General features: G+C 39.2%; 1 pseudogene; it reads left to right on the forward strand.

Annotated features, from left to right (window-relative positions):
- Window positions 1–12,898, forward strand: part of LOC140150761 (dynein beta chain, ciliary-like) — an 89,602-nt pseudogene that overhangs the window by 66,847 nt on the left and 9,857 nt on the right.

Consider the following 12,898-nt stretch of genomic DNA (forward strand, 5'->3'; position numbering starts at 1 on the left):
TCTTCATTAGATATCACTCTTGTAGCAGGGATGAAATTCTTCCTCTGATTTAGAGGAATTCCTCCTTTTTAAATTTTTCTTCCCTGTACAAAAGTATAAGAGATTAATTAATTTTCCCCCTTTTTGGTGCTTTTCCTCTTTTTTTTTATTTGAACCTCTTTCTCATGCTTGTAGGTGGATGACTTGAAAGCCAAGCTTGCTTCTCAAGAAGAGGAGTTGAAAATCAAGAATGAAGATGCAGATAAACTCATCCAGAAGGTTGGCGTGGAAACGGAGAAAGTCAGCAAGGAGAAAGAGTTTGCAGATGGAGAAGAAAAGAAAGTTACCAAGATTAATGAAGAGGTGTCCAAGAAGCAGCAGGATTGTGAGAGGGATTTGGCCAAAGCTGAACCTGCTCTTCTTGCTGCACAGGCAGCTTTGAATACCTTGAACAAGGTAAGGGCATTATTTTATTTTAGACCTGGCACGTACTGCGAGCTCGTTTGTGTATTATTATAGAACGTGCTACATACTTGCACTTCAACAACATGTTTGCTTCTGTCTACCGTGTGATACAAAGCATGCAGAAACCAATGAAATTCAGTGCTGACAATCAAGCCACAGCCACTGACTAAAAATGTGTGATTTCGGATCCACTATTTTGAGTAGTGGATACTTGTGCATATTTATTCTCATTCTTTAGTCAGTTAAATATCATATTACCTAAACCCTGTTCATCAAAAATTAAGTAACAGTCTCTTTATTCTGAATGAACTTGTTTATTTACCATTTTAGTTTTGCTTATTGCAGTCTTTTGCTTACTGTGATCTTGTTTGTGCATTACACTCTACAACACGCTACATGAGCGTGCCTTGACAAGCGTGTTCCGCTACAATGTGGCCGATGCCATCCACCGTGTGGTAGACGACATCCTAGAACCAATGAAATTTAAAGCTTACACTCTAAACCATAGTCACTGACTAAGAATCTCAGATCACCTTTTTGCACATTTGCACGAGTCACCTTTAAGTATTGGCCTGCCCTACAACTGTCAATCACCAGTGTCGGAATTAAGGGTAGAAACTCAGCGGTAAAAATGTAAGAACAAATCTTGTGTTAACATTTTGTATTTCTATTCTTTGGTAAACCATTAACTTTGACATGTCATATATATATTTGAATCTATAGGGTAACCTGACTGAATTGAAAGCCTTCGGCTCACCCCCTGCTGCTGTTGTCATGGTTACAAGTGCTGTCATGTGTCTGATGGCTCCAGGAGGCAAAGTTCCTAAAGATAAGAGTTGGAAGGCTGCCAAGGTCATGATGGCAAAGGTAGGTTGCAATATTGACTAGATATGGCTCCAGGAGGCAAAGTTCTTAAAGATAAGAGTTGGAAGGCTGCCAAGGTCATGATGGCAAAGGTAGGTTGCAATATTGACTAGATATGGCTCCAGGAGGTAAAGTTCCTAAAGATAAGAGTTGGAAGGCTGCCAAGGTCATGATGGCAAAGGTAGGTTGCAATATTGACTAGATATGGCTCCAGGAGGTAAAGTTCCTAAAGATAAGAGTTGGAAGGCTGCCAAGGTCATGATGGCAAAGGTAGGTTGCAATATTGACTAGATATGGCTCCAGGAGGTAAAGTTCCTAAAGATAAGAGTTGGAAGGCTGCCAAGGTCATGATGGCAAAGGTAGGTTGCAATATTGACTAGATATGGCTCCAGGAGGTAAAGTTCCTAAAGATAAGAGTTGGAAGGCTGCCAAGGTCATGATGGCAAAGGTAGGTTGCAATATTGACTAGATATGGCTCCAGGAGGTAAAGTTCCTAAAGATAAGAGTTGGAAGGCTGCCAAGGTCATGATGGCAAAGGTAGGTTGCAATAATGACTAGATATGGCTCCAGGAGGTAAAGTTCCTAAAGATAAGAGTTGGAAGGCTGCCAAGGTCATGATGGCAAAGGTAGGTTGCAATATTGACTAGATATGGCTCCAGGAGGTAAAGTTCCTAAAGATAAGAGTTGGAAGGCTGCCAAGGTCATGATGGCAAAGGTAGGTTCGAATATTAAAATGTGTATGTAGGGTCTCCATTAAATTAATATTTGCATGAAAATTATTCAACTTGAAATATCTGAATGTGTATTGAAATTTAAACTATATGATTAGTAACATTGCTTGTGCAAATTATAAAATAATTATTTATAGAACAAATTTGTGCGAAAAATTATTCAATTCAAAATCTCTGAATGGCTCTTCAAGGTTGTTATTTATATATTGCTTTCCAAATCTTGCCCTAGGTTGACGCCTTCTTGGATGCTTTAATCAATTACGACAAAGAACACATCCACGAGAGCTGCCTGAAAGCCATCAAGCCGTTCCTTGCCGATTCCGAATTTGAACCAGAGAACATCAAAAGCAAATCGTTGGCTGCTGCTGGTCTGTGTGCCTGGGCAATCAACATTGTCATGTTCTATGAAGTGTACTGCGATGTGGAACCCAAGCGTATTACTTTGCAGAAAGCTAACGATGAGTTGGCTGCCGCCCAGGAGAAATTATCTGTCATCAAAGCCAGGATTGCTGTAAGTGGATTATTATCATAATTATGTAATGTGGAAAATGTTGGCAGAGTTACTTATGGTATGCAGGCATAGTCGTAAAACTCTTTCAATCATTTGAACTTTCTTTTACTCATGTACATCATATACCAGTATTTCCATATTCATTCTATTAACTGCCCAGGGCGCTTAACAAAGTCATTTTGGATGGGTGCTTACTTTTTATATTGTTTACATAATTACATATGTAAAAAATGGCCCAGAATATGGACTTTGTGTGTTGATGGCTCTGTGTTTGATACACGAGTAGTTGCATGCATGAATCATGCACATAATAATAGAAGATCATGTGTAGTAAAGTTGCTGGGTGGGCACTTATAGGGGTATGGGTGGTTAATGGAACAAAAATACGGTACATGTATTTAGTTTGAGCATGGATGACAAAGTTGCCCAATTTTGCCAAAAATCATGTTTTTTTAAAAGAAAAATGATGCTAAATAGTTCTCAATGTTACTTTTGACCATCCAAATGAAAGAGTCTTTTATTTGTGATGGTGGGACTTGTATTTACAAAAATATCAACAATTTCCAATTTATACAAAGTGGGACTTTGATGTGGAATTAACCTCTACTCCTTTTGAAACTGACTGTGAGGTAAATGTTATGGCTCTCTGTACATGTGACTGACAGCTTGACGTTCCCTCCAAAGGACGGGAGTACTCTCACCATCTCATGGTTCATTTGCCCAATTCTAAATATACCATGGGGAGAGCAGAAATCTGAATTCAATCTACAGATGTTGCCAATTAAAGTCAGGCTTTGCAAAGAAGTTGGAGTACCAATTGACCTTTTTGGTAAATCCCATAAGCCTTTGCGAGTACACTTGAAATGTCATCATTTGATGTCATGCCGTTCTGCACCGACGTGCACATCGTTTAGCGAACGTCGTTACTGCGCATTGCAAATCGGCGTGACGTCAAATGACGAGTTCTCAGGTGTACTCGCAAAGGCTTATGGGATTTACCAAAAGGTCAATTTGTATCTGTATTTCTAACCATGCAGGAATTGGATGCTAACTTAGCCGAATTGACAGCGGACTTTGAAACAGCTACAGCTGCTAAGTTGAAATGTCAACAAGAAGCTGAATCCACTCAGAAAACCATCACCCTTGCCAATAGGCTTGTGGGGGGACTGGCTTCTGAGAATGTACGTTGGGGAGAAGCAGTAGCGGCATTCAAGGAACAAGAGAAGATGTTGCGTAAGTATAGCTGTAATTTTAGCACAATTTGATCTTTTAAGGTTAGGAGAACATTGGATGAAGTTTTGTAACTAGCTTCAATTATTCTAGTATTTTTTTAGCATACCAAACCACTGTAGGATATTCAGTGGGTGGAGGGGCAGGCTTTTACAGAGCAGTCGGAGATGCAACTTTTCAGGAAATTTCTGAAATTCAGGAAAGAATATATATTTCAGGAAATCATTTCTAATTGAAAGCACTTAAAATTTTGCATTTGTCATTTTTGAATAAAGCAGTTTTGAGTACACTACAAATACAATTGTCTTAAAATAGTTAATTGTGGCAGCTCCCTCCCCCACCCACAAACTGAGGTGTTTTCCACTGCTCCTGCTGAATAATCGGATACCAGAGGGATTTTCAGGGTATGGACAAACAACTTTGTTACATTCCTGAACATACACATACACATGTATGTAAATGGTAGAGTATTCTAAAAGATAACCAATTATTGAATGTACTGCAGTATACCTCCCGAGACAAGCGATTTGCAATATTTTGTTTTCTTTCTTTTCATTTTTCAGCTGGTGATGTGCTGTTGATCACAGCATTTGTGTCCTATGTCGGCTCCTTCACAAAGACCTACAGATTAGATTTGATGGACAACATGTGGCTACCATTCATGAAAGGCCAAAAGGTAAAATTATACTAAGTAAATATTTTGACACTTGGTATTTATGACTGATTTAATCATGCATGGTTCTGAATGTTTTTGGATGATAGGTCAAATCAGCAAAAAGTCACCCAATTTTTGGCCTCACAAGAACATGTGTTGTGTGGGGCTTATGTTATTGGGCAGATGGTTAACTGTCCGGTACTCTCGCTGGGCGGGAGGAAGCAAAATCCACTGTGCAGCCTACACGCAGTGACCAATTAACTTCAAATTTGGTAGGGTGTTAGAGTATGATCACCTCTGTGTGGTATAGTGTGTGTCATGTTATTTGCTTATTTATGAATTTTACTGACATCATTTGCATATTCTTTGTATTTACAAGCCTTTGTTCTTTACAAACCATTGTTGTGGAGCCACCGTAATAATTACAAACCACATAATTCTTGTTTTCTTAATCATCAGTTTTTAATTGGGCTCCTAAATCACTGGTTTTACCTTGAATGCCAGCATTTATTTATTTATTTGTTTGTTTGTTTGTTTGAACAAGAACTTGATGATATTCAGAGTTAAAAAAGGCACAGATCTATGTGAAGAAGTGTAATCTTCCCCTTGACGTGATTAATCTGTCATCTATTTCTATTCTATTTATTTCCCAGGTACCCGTTCCTTCAACAGAAGGCCTAGATCCTCTGACCATGCTGACTGATGATGCCACCATAGCAGGATGGAATAACGAAGGTTTGCCGAGCGATCGCATGTCAACAGAAAACGCCACCATCCTCAGCAACTGTGAGCGTTGGCCTCTTATGATTGATCCACAGCTTCAAGGTGTAAAATGGATCAAATCCAAGTATGGGAAACTCTGTGTGTGGTGCGTATTGGACAGAGAGGCTATTTGGATACCATTGAAAGAGCTATCTCCAATGGTGATACTGTGTTGATTGAGAATATGGAGGAATCTGTTGATCCTGTGCTAGACCCAGTGCTGGGAAGAAATACCATTAAAAAGGGCAGGTATGTAACTCTACAGAAGCTCTTTTTTACCAAAAAAGCAAAATCATTTTTATGCAAGATACATTATGTACACATTGCTAACTGTGGGTGGGTTGGGGTATGTACTTGTAGAGGTGTGTGTAAAAATCAGGTTGGTCATTAGCATCTTCTCCGCTAAGAACCAGAAACATGTTAATGTATGTACAAGATGATTTGTTAGGAACTGCGCAATAATTGTCTCTCCTTCTGAGCATATAGGAACTGCGCAATAATTGTCTCTCCTTCTGAGCATATATTTCAAATTGGCCTGCCAAAAAATGCTTGCCCTCCCCAGCATGGAAACAAAACTTTGCCCCACTCAAGGTGCTCCATAAATATTTGTCAAGAATTTCTTGCCCCCCTTTTTTGACTTGCAAAAAATCTCTTGCTCCTTTTTTGACCTGCCAAAATTGCCCCCCCCTGCCCTTTTGTCATGCCAAAATTTGCTTGCCCCTCATTTTGTTCAGGGGGCAGATAATTATTGCATAGCCTCTTAAAAGTCTTGACTATTTAAAGCCACAATGTACAATTTTCATCCAATTTTAATTTGGTTATTCTTTGCTCAAAATGCTGAAATAATATTAGTGATAACTGTTAGGAAAGGTTGTGGAACATTTGGATTAATTAATTTTGAGCATTGTCTAGACACTCAAGGTTACTCGTAGATTGTGGATCAAGATAAATTAATCAGCCTCAATGACACATTTTTCCCCTTCAAAATTAAAAATCCATATTACTATGTTGTCCTTCACAGATACATCAAGATCGGTGACAAGGAAGTGGAGTACAACCCTGAATTCCGTCTCATCCTTCACACAAAGTTGGCCAATCCTCATTACTTCTAAGTAAAATAATCCATATTACAATGTTGTCCTTCACAGATACATCAAGATTGGTGACAAGGAAGTGGAATACAATCCTGAATTCCGTCTCATCCTTCACACCAAGTTGGCCAATCCTCATTACAAACCTGAGATGCAGGCACAGACCACTCTCATCAATTTCACTGTCACAAGAGATGGTTTGGAAGATCAGTTGTTAGCTACTGTGGTAGCCCAGGAAAGGCCTGATCTGGAGAAGCTTAAGGTATGATGTCATTTATTTATGTCAATTACCTAGCCAATCTGGCAGAAAGAATGATTCTAAACAATTAGGTCATGCACACTAATATGTTGTCCGGCCACAGAATTAATCAGGAGAACCAGGACTCCCTGTACCACCACATGCATGCAATAGCATGGTCAGTTATGGGGACAAATTTAGGGGTAATTCAGGTCCTTGCCAACAGTATGTAGAAACTAACAAAAACAATTCTGTGTGAAAAGCACACTATAACACATTGCGCCGCTCCTTAGACGCAGTCAGTGTGTCGTGTCATGAAGCGTGTCTAGTATCGCCCACAAGCACTGATTAGTTTCAGGGACATTTCAAGCAAAAAATACAAATACCTCCAGTTTTTGCCCCATGTGTGTATCAAAATGGCGGTCAAGTAACCGATTCTCTGGTTTTAATGGGTACAGCAGAAAACACCATTGCTCATCTGATCCACTTTCCCGGGAGATGGGTTTCTGGTGATGTTTAAGACTCATTTCCAGTCTTTAGAAGCAGATCATATACGTGGCTAAAGACATAATTTCCTTAGCCACATATATGATCCGCCTCTAAAGACTGGAAATGAGTCTTAAACATCACCGGAAACCCATCTCCCAGGAAAGTTGGTCAGATTACCATATCAGTCATACCTGATAAAGTCCTCCGATGTGAAGGACAAAATATTGTAGTGAATAAAAAGTCACTTGGTTTGTCAAGCTAAAATGTCTTTTTGTTTAGGATGATATTGTTTGTAGACCTAATTGTCATCAAGTTTATTGTCTTTGTTTTTCAGCTTGATCTGACTAAACAACAAAATGACTTCAAGATTATCCTCAAAGAACTGGAGGACAACCTCCTCTCACGTCTGTCTTCAGCAGAAGGCAACTTCCTGGGAGACACCGCACTGGTTGAAAACCTGGAGACTACCAAGCGTACTGCTGCAGAGATTGAGGTCAAAGTTGAAGAGGCAAAGATCACAGAGGTCAAGATCAATGATGCACGTGAGCTGTATCGTGCGGCTGCAGCAAGAGCTTCTTTACTATACTTCATTCTCAATGACTTGAACAAGATTAATCCTATCTACCAGTTCTCACTCAAGGTTAGTAAATACTTGAGATTTTCATCATGGGTGTGTCTTCTATTTACAATACTAACAATTGTACAAGATTAATCCTATCTACCAGTTCTCACTTAAGGTTAGTAAATACTTGAGATTTTCATCATGGGTGTGTCTTCAATTTACAACACTAACAATTGAACAAGATTAATCCTATCTACCAGTTCTCACTCAAGGTTAGTAAATACTTGAGATTTTCATCATGGGTGTGTCTTCTATTTACAACACTAACAATTGTACAAGATTAATCCTATCTACCAGTTCTCACTCAAGGTTAGTAAATACTTGAGATTTTCATCATGGGTGTGTCTAACAATAGGCTGTTCCATTTAAAATCCACACTACCCCTGTGGAAGATTTTGGAAATATCTTCCACAGGTGGAGTATGAATTTCAAATAGAATTGACATTAGCAGCTCCATTTGAAACTCACTCTCCCTCAGTGGAAGATTCAGGTTGAATCTTTCTCAGAGGTTGTATGAAATTCAAATGAAGCTGCCTAATGTATTCATTCCATTTGAAATTCATACTCCCCCATGGCAGATTTTTTCCAAAATCTTATACAGGGGTAGTGTGGATTTTAAATGGAATAGCCCAATGTACTTCTTTTTGACATGGTTAAGGTTAACTTTTCAATTTTACTCACACTTGGAGATTAAAACAATATTACTGTTTTTTGCCATTAACTGTAGGGTACATACTTTAGCAAAGGAAAATATCTCCCTCTCAACTTTGTTCTATAACCGTTAAGGTATAGGACATTTTTGTTTTTGCTATAGCCCCCGAATGAATTGTATTTAATTATGTTCGTACTCACTCAGGTAGCATTGTGTGTGAATTTTTGGCCCCCACACATGTGTGGGGATTATGTTTTTGTCCAGATGGTTCTTTGTTTGGTTGTTCAATTGTTTGTTTGTCCGGGCGGAAACAAAACCATCAATCCACTCTGCAGCTCCAACGCAACAACTGATCAACTTTAAACTTGGTCTGGTGATAGGATATGGTGGCCTGATATGCTGTATAGTTTTGTGTCATGTTATTTGCATATTTATGAATATCTATCTGTGTGCTTATTTGTATATTTTGCCTACATTTTCATTTATCCACTCTGTAGCTTAAACACAATAACCGATCAACTTCATTATTATGTTTTCAGGGTTATTAGGAGTTAAGAAAACCTAATAATGATAATATTGGATGGCTTATTTAGCATGATACCATAACATATCGGATTAAATCATACAAATATCGAACTCGCTGTTGGCTCGTCCGATATTTTTATGACTCATCCGATATGTTATGGTATCATGCTCAGCCATCCAATATTGGTGGCCTGATGTGCTTTATAGTTTTTTTATGTCATTTTATTTGCATTTGGATAGAACTTAGACTGGTCAATGCGGCAGTTGAAATGTTTATTGCAAAATCAAAATGAAATTTATTTTCTGTGCTTCGTAAGTGAAATCAATTCTGACGGAGTGACGGTGCATTCATAGTCATGTGTTTGAATAATTGATACTTTGAGCTTTAAAAATTTACCAGCTAGCCAGGCCTGAAACTAGATTGCAAGTTGGGAAAGTAGCCAGCCCACAGCCAAAAAGTTACAGGCCAATGGCAGGTGGACCGGTGCCATTTCGAACACTGCCGGTACCCATTGATAAACACCTGGGTGGAGAGAGACAATGGGCTATTCCATTTAAAATCCACCCCCCCCATGCAAGATTTTGGAAATATTTTCCACAGGGGGAGTATGTTTTTCAACTGTAATTGGTCAGGGTTAATCATTTTGAAATCCATACTCCCCCTGTATTATGATTTTACCTATATCTTCCACAACTGGAGTGAGTATTTCAAATAGAAGTTACCCAATTGTCTATTCTATTCAAAACTCATACTCCCCCTGTGGATGATATTTCCGAAATCTTCCACAGGGGGAGTGTGGATTTTAAATGGAATAGCCCAATAAGAGGTTATGAGCCTTGTCTAAGGGCACAACACGATAGTACCACCATGTACCGGGGTTAGAACCCGCAACCCTCTCAATTATGAGTAAGAGCCCGCTTGTATGCCACAATGTGCCCTTATACCATACCATAGGTAAAATTGTCAATAATATGCACACCAACTTCTTTTTTCATATTAATCTTATTCTATAGGCATTCAATGTGGTGTTTGCCAAAGCCATAGCAAAGGCCGAGCCTGCAGAAGACATCAAGGAGCGAGTAGCCAATCTAATCGACTTTATCACCTACTCAGTCTTTATCTATACCACAAGGGGCCTCTTTGAGGTGGACAAACTCATCTTTACTACACAAGTGGCCATACAGGTAAGTTGATAAGCAGTCAAAATCAAATCTCAAAGCAGTGCAGAGTAGGTTAGACATACAGTTAGTCTACTCTGAAGTACAAAGTACAGACGCGGACGCACACATTGTGTCGACATTGAAGGCACGCATACCTGCAGCAGAGACGCAGCACTACGCACTGTTAACGCGCTGCATACGCGCGTGTTGTCACTTTGTACTTCAGAGTGGACAAACTGTAGTTATAGATTATAGATTGATTTTTATAGGATTTATTGATTTCATATTGCATAGGCCTATAGAAGAAAAATGTATGAAAAAAAATCTTTTGAAAAATATTATTTATTTCTAAAATTAAAAAAAGAAATGCTGTTTATTGTGCAGTATATGTGGCAATATTTACATGATAGACAGAACCAAGAGATGTAGAATCAAAATGTAAAATATTTTAGTGTTAAAATATTTCTTCTTTGCCATTTTTCCTTTATAGCAGTCAAGTTAGCTCAACCGATAAGGCGTTCGACTATGGTACGAGAAATTGCGGGTTAGAGCGCCTCGTGGAAGATTGAGTAAGCTTGAAATTCCCTTGGACAAGGAACTTACTGCTAATTGTCTCGTTGTAACTCGTACCAAACAAGGGGAGCTGATCCTGGTTGCGAAGATCAATTGTGGAATGTAGGGTGTGTGCTTCTAAGAAACAAAGTCCCTGAGTTGTTGTTAAATGGTTTATGAAATGATGTGGGGCCGTAGTTGTCAGTGACAACTGGTAAAGTGAGCTGAGGCTTGTGGACCAACGTCTAGGCGTTGTGCCTGTACGTAGCGCACTATAAATCACATAAAAGTTAACTTTCTCATCTGGTTTCTTTCTCCTAATCAGGTGATGTTAATGAAGAAAGAGATAAACCCTATCGAGTTGGATTTTTTGCTACGCTTCCCGTCTCAGCCCAATGTCACCAGTCCTGTGGATTTTATTCCCAACTTTTCTTGGGGTGCTATAAAGGTAAGTGTCACATGCCTCCCACTCACTATCTATTATATTGTATGTTGTAAATTGTCACTCAGGGCCCCCTTGGAGATCAGTACCAGTACTGAAGGGGCTACCCTGGTTAAAGAAAGAATAAATAATAAAAAAAATAAAAAAAATATATTTAATGCATAGATTAATCAAAACCTTGGTCCTTTTTTTTCCTTTAAAATAGATTTCATTCTGTTATTTTGTTCTGTTTGTAAAATAAAATGGCACAAAATTTGTTTTTGTTACCAGTCCTTAGCTGCCATGGAGGAGTTCCGTAATCTAGATCGTGACGTGGAGGGCTCGTCCAAACGATGGAAGAAGTTTGTCGAGAGTGAGTGTCCAGAAAAGGAGAAATTCCCTCAGGAATGGAAGAATAAAACTTCACTTCAAAAGCTGTGTATGATGAGAGCATTGAGACCCGACAGAATGACGTATGCCGTGACGTAAGTACCAGTTAATAACCAAATATATATCACACACACTGGCTAACACCACCAAATGTGGTTGTTGTTATAATATATTTTCTTGCCATTTTTGATCTAGTAACACTGTCCAAGATCTGTGGACATCTGTTGCTCTTGTGTATCTGCTGTTACACACAGATTTCTGATGTGTGTATCCTTGTTTGCTGGTATTTACACATCCCCCAAACAAATTGTACCCCTACACACATTGCTAACTATGTCAACACTTTGTCCCTCTCTCTCTCCCTCCCTCGCCAAACCGTAATAGTAGGGACATGGCCAAAATTTGCACAAATTTGGTCTCCAGAACACGCTACCCATAGGTCCTAGAATGTTTTGATGCCACTATTCGATAGAGCGCCCCTATTTGACATACCCTCTCTTTCACCCCGATATACAGTATGCTTCTTTAAAAAGTTGAGTGAGCAAATTCATCCACAAATAGTGGGGATTAGTACTTCTCATCTGCTTTATGAGGGCTTTTTGGATTGTCTCCACTTTTTTAATATGCTCCTATCTCCAAACCCCTCTCCAAAATCACAAATTCCAGTTAAGAAGAAATTCAAAAAAGCAGTATCACACAACTACAGAGAAGAAAAAGCAACCAACAACTAATAAAAGCAGTATGGCATCACCTGCTTGTTTGACCCCTTTCAGGGGTTTTAGGCAGTATAGAACCAGAGCCCTCTCTCTACATGCACGTAAAACGACGAGATAAGCGGGACCCCCACCAATAATAGTCCCCACCATTAAAAACAGCATCTTTATCATTCTCTCACCTACCGTAACTTTGTTACAGCAGCTTTTCACTGATGTCTGGTAATGTTTTTGTTTCAATAGGGCATTCATTGAGGAGAATATGGGCAACAAGTATGTAGAAGGCGGATCTATACCATTTGCCAAATCATTTGAGGAAACCGGTCCTGCTACTCCTGTGTTCTTCATCCTGTCTCCTGGTGTGGATCCACTCAAGGATGTAGAGGCTCTAGGAAAGAAATTAGGCTTCACTTTTGACGACAAGAATTTCCACAATGTGTCTCTGGGACAAGGTCAAGAGATTGTGGCTGAGCAGAGTATGGATTTAGCTGCCAAGGAAGGACACTGGGTCATTCTACAGGTATTTACATTTCCTAGAATATTAATAGTTCTTGTTTTAAACACTCTTTTAAGAATTGGCCATTGAGCCTGGTTTCTATTGTTTTGGAACAATAGAACGTGTTAAACCATAGGTTCTGCCAGTGTTCCTGCAGTCGACCGATGGTCAGGTTTTGAACCTATCCCTTATCACTAGCTTAGTTTGATGAGTGCTCCTTGAGTGTGCTTCAAGAGGTTTCCCATTCTGACAGTATTGCAGTAGTAAGCTAGTAGTAAGCTAGTCACAAAGATAATGAGTTATACATTATGTGTCAAAATGTTGGTGTAGTTTAACAAGAACAGTCGTATG

The sequence above is a fragment of the Amphiura filiformis genome, chromosome 4, assembly GCF_039555335.1.
Source record: "Amphiura filiformis chromosome 4, Afil_fr2py, whole genome shotgun sequence".
NCBI lineage: Eukaryota > Metazoa > Echinodermata > Ophiuroidea > Amphilepidida > Amphiuridae > Amphiura > Amphiura filiformis.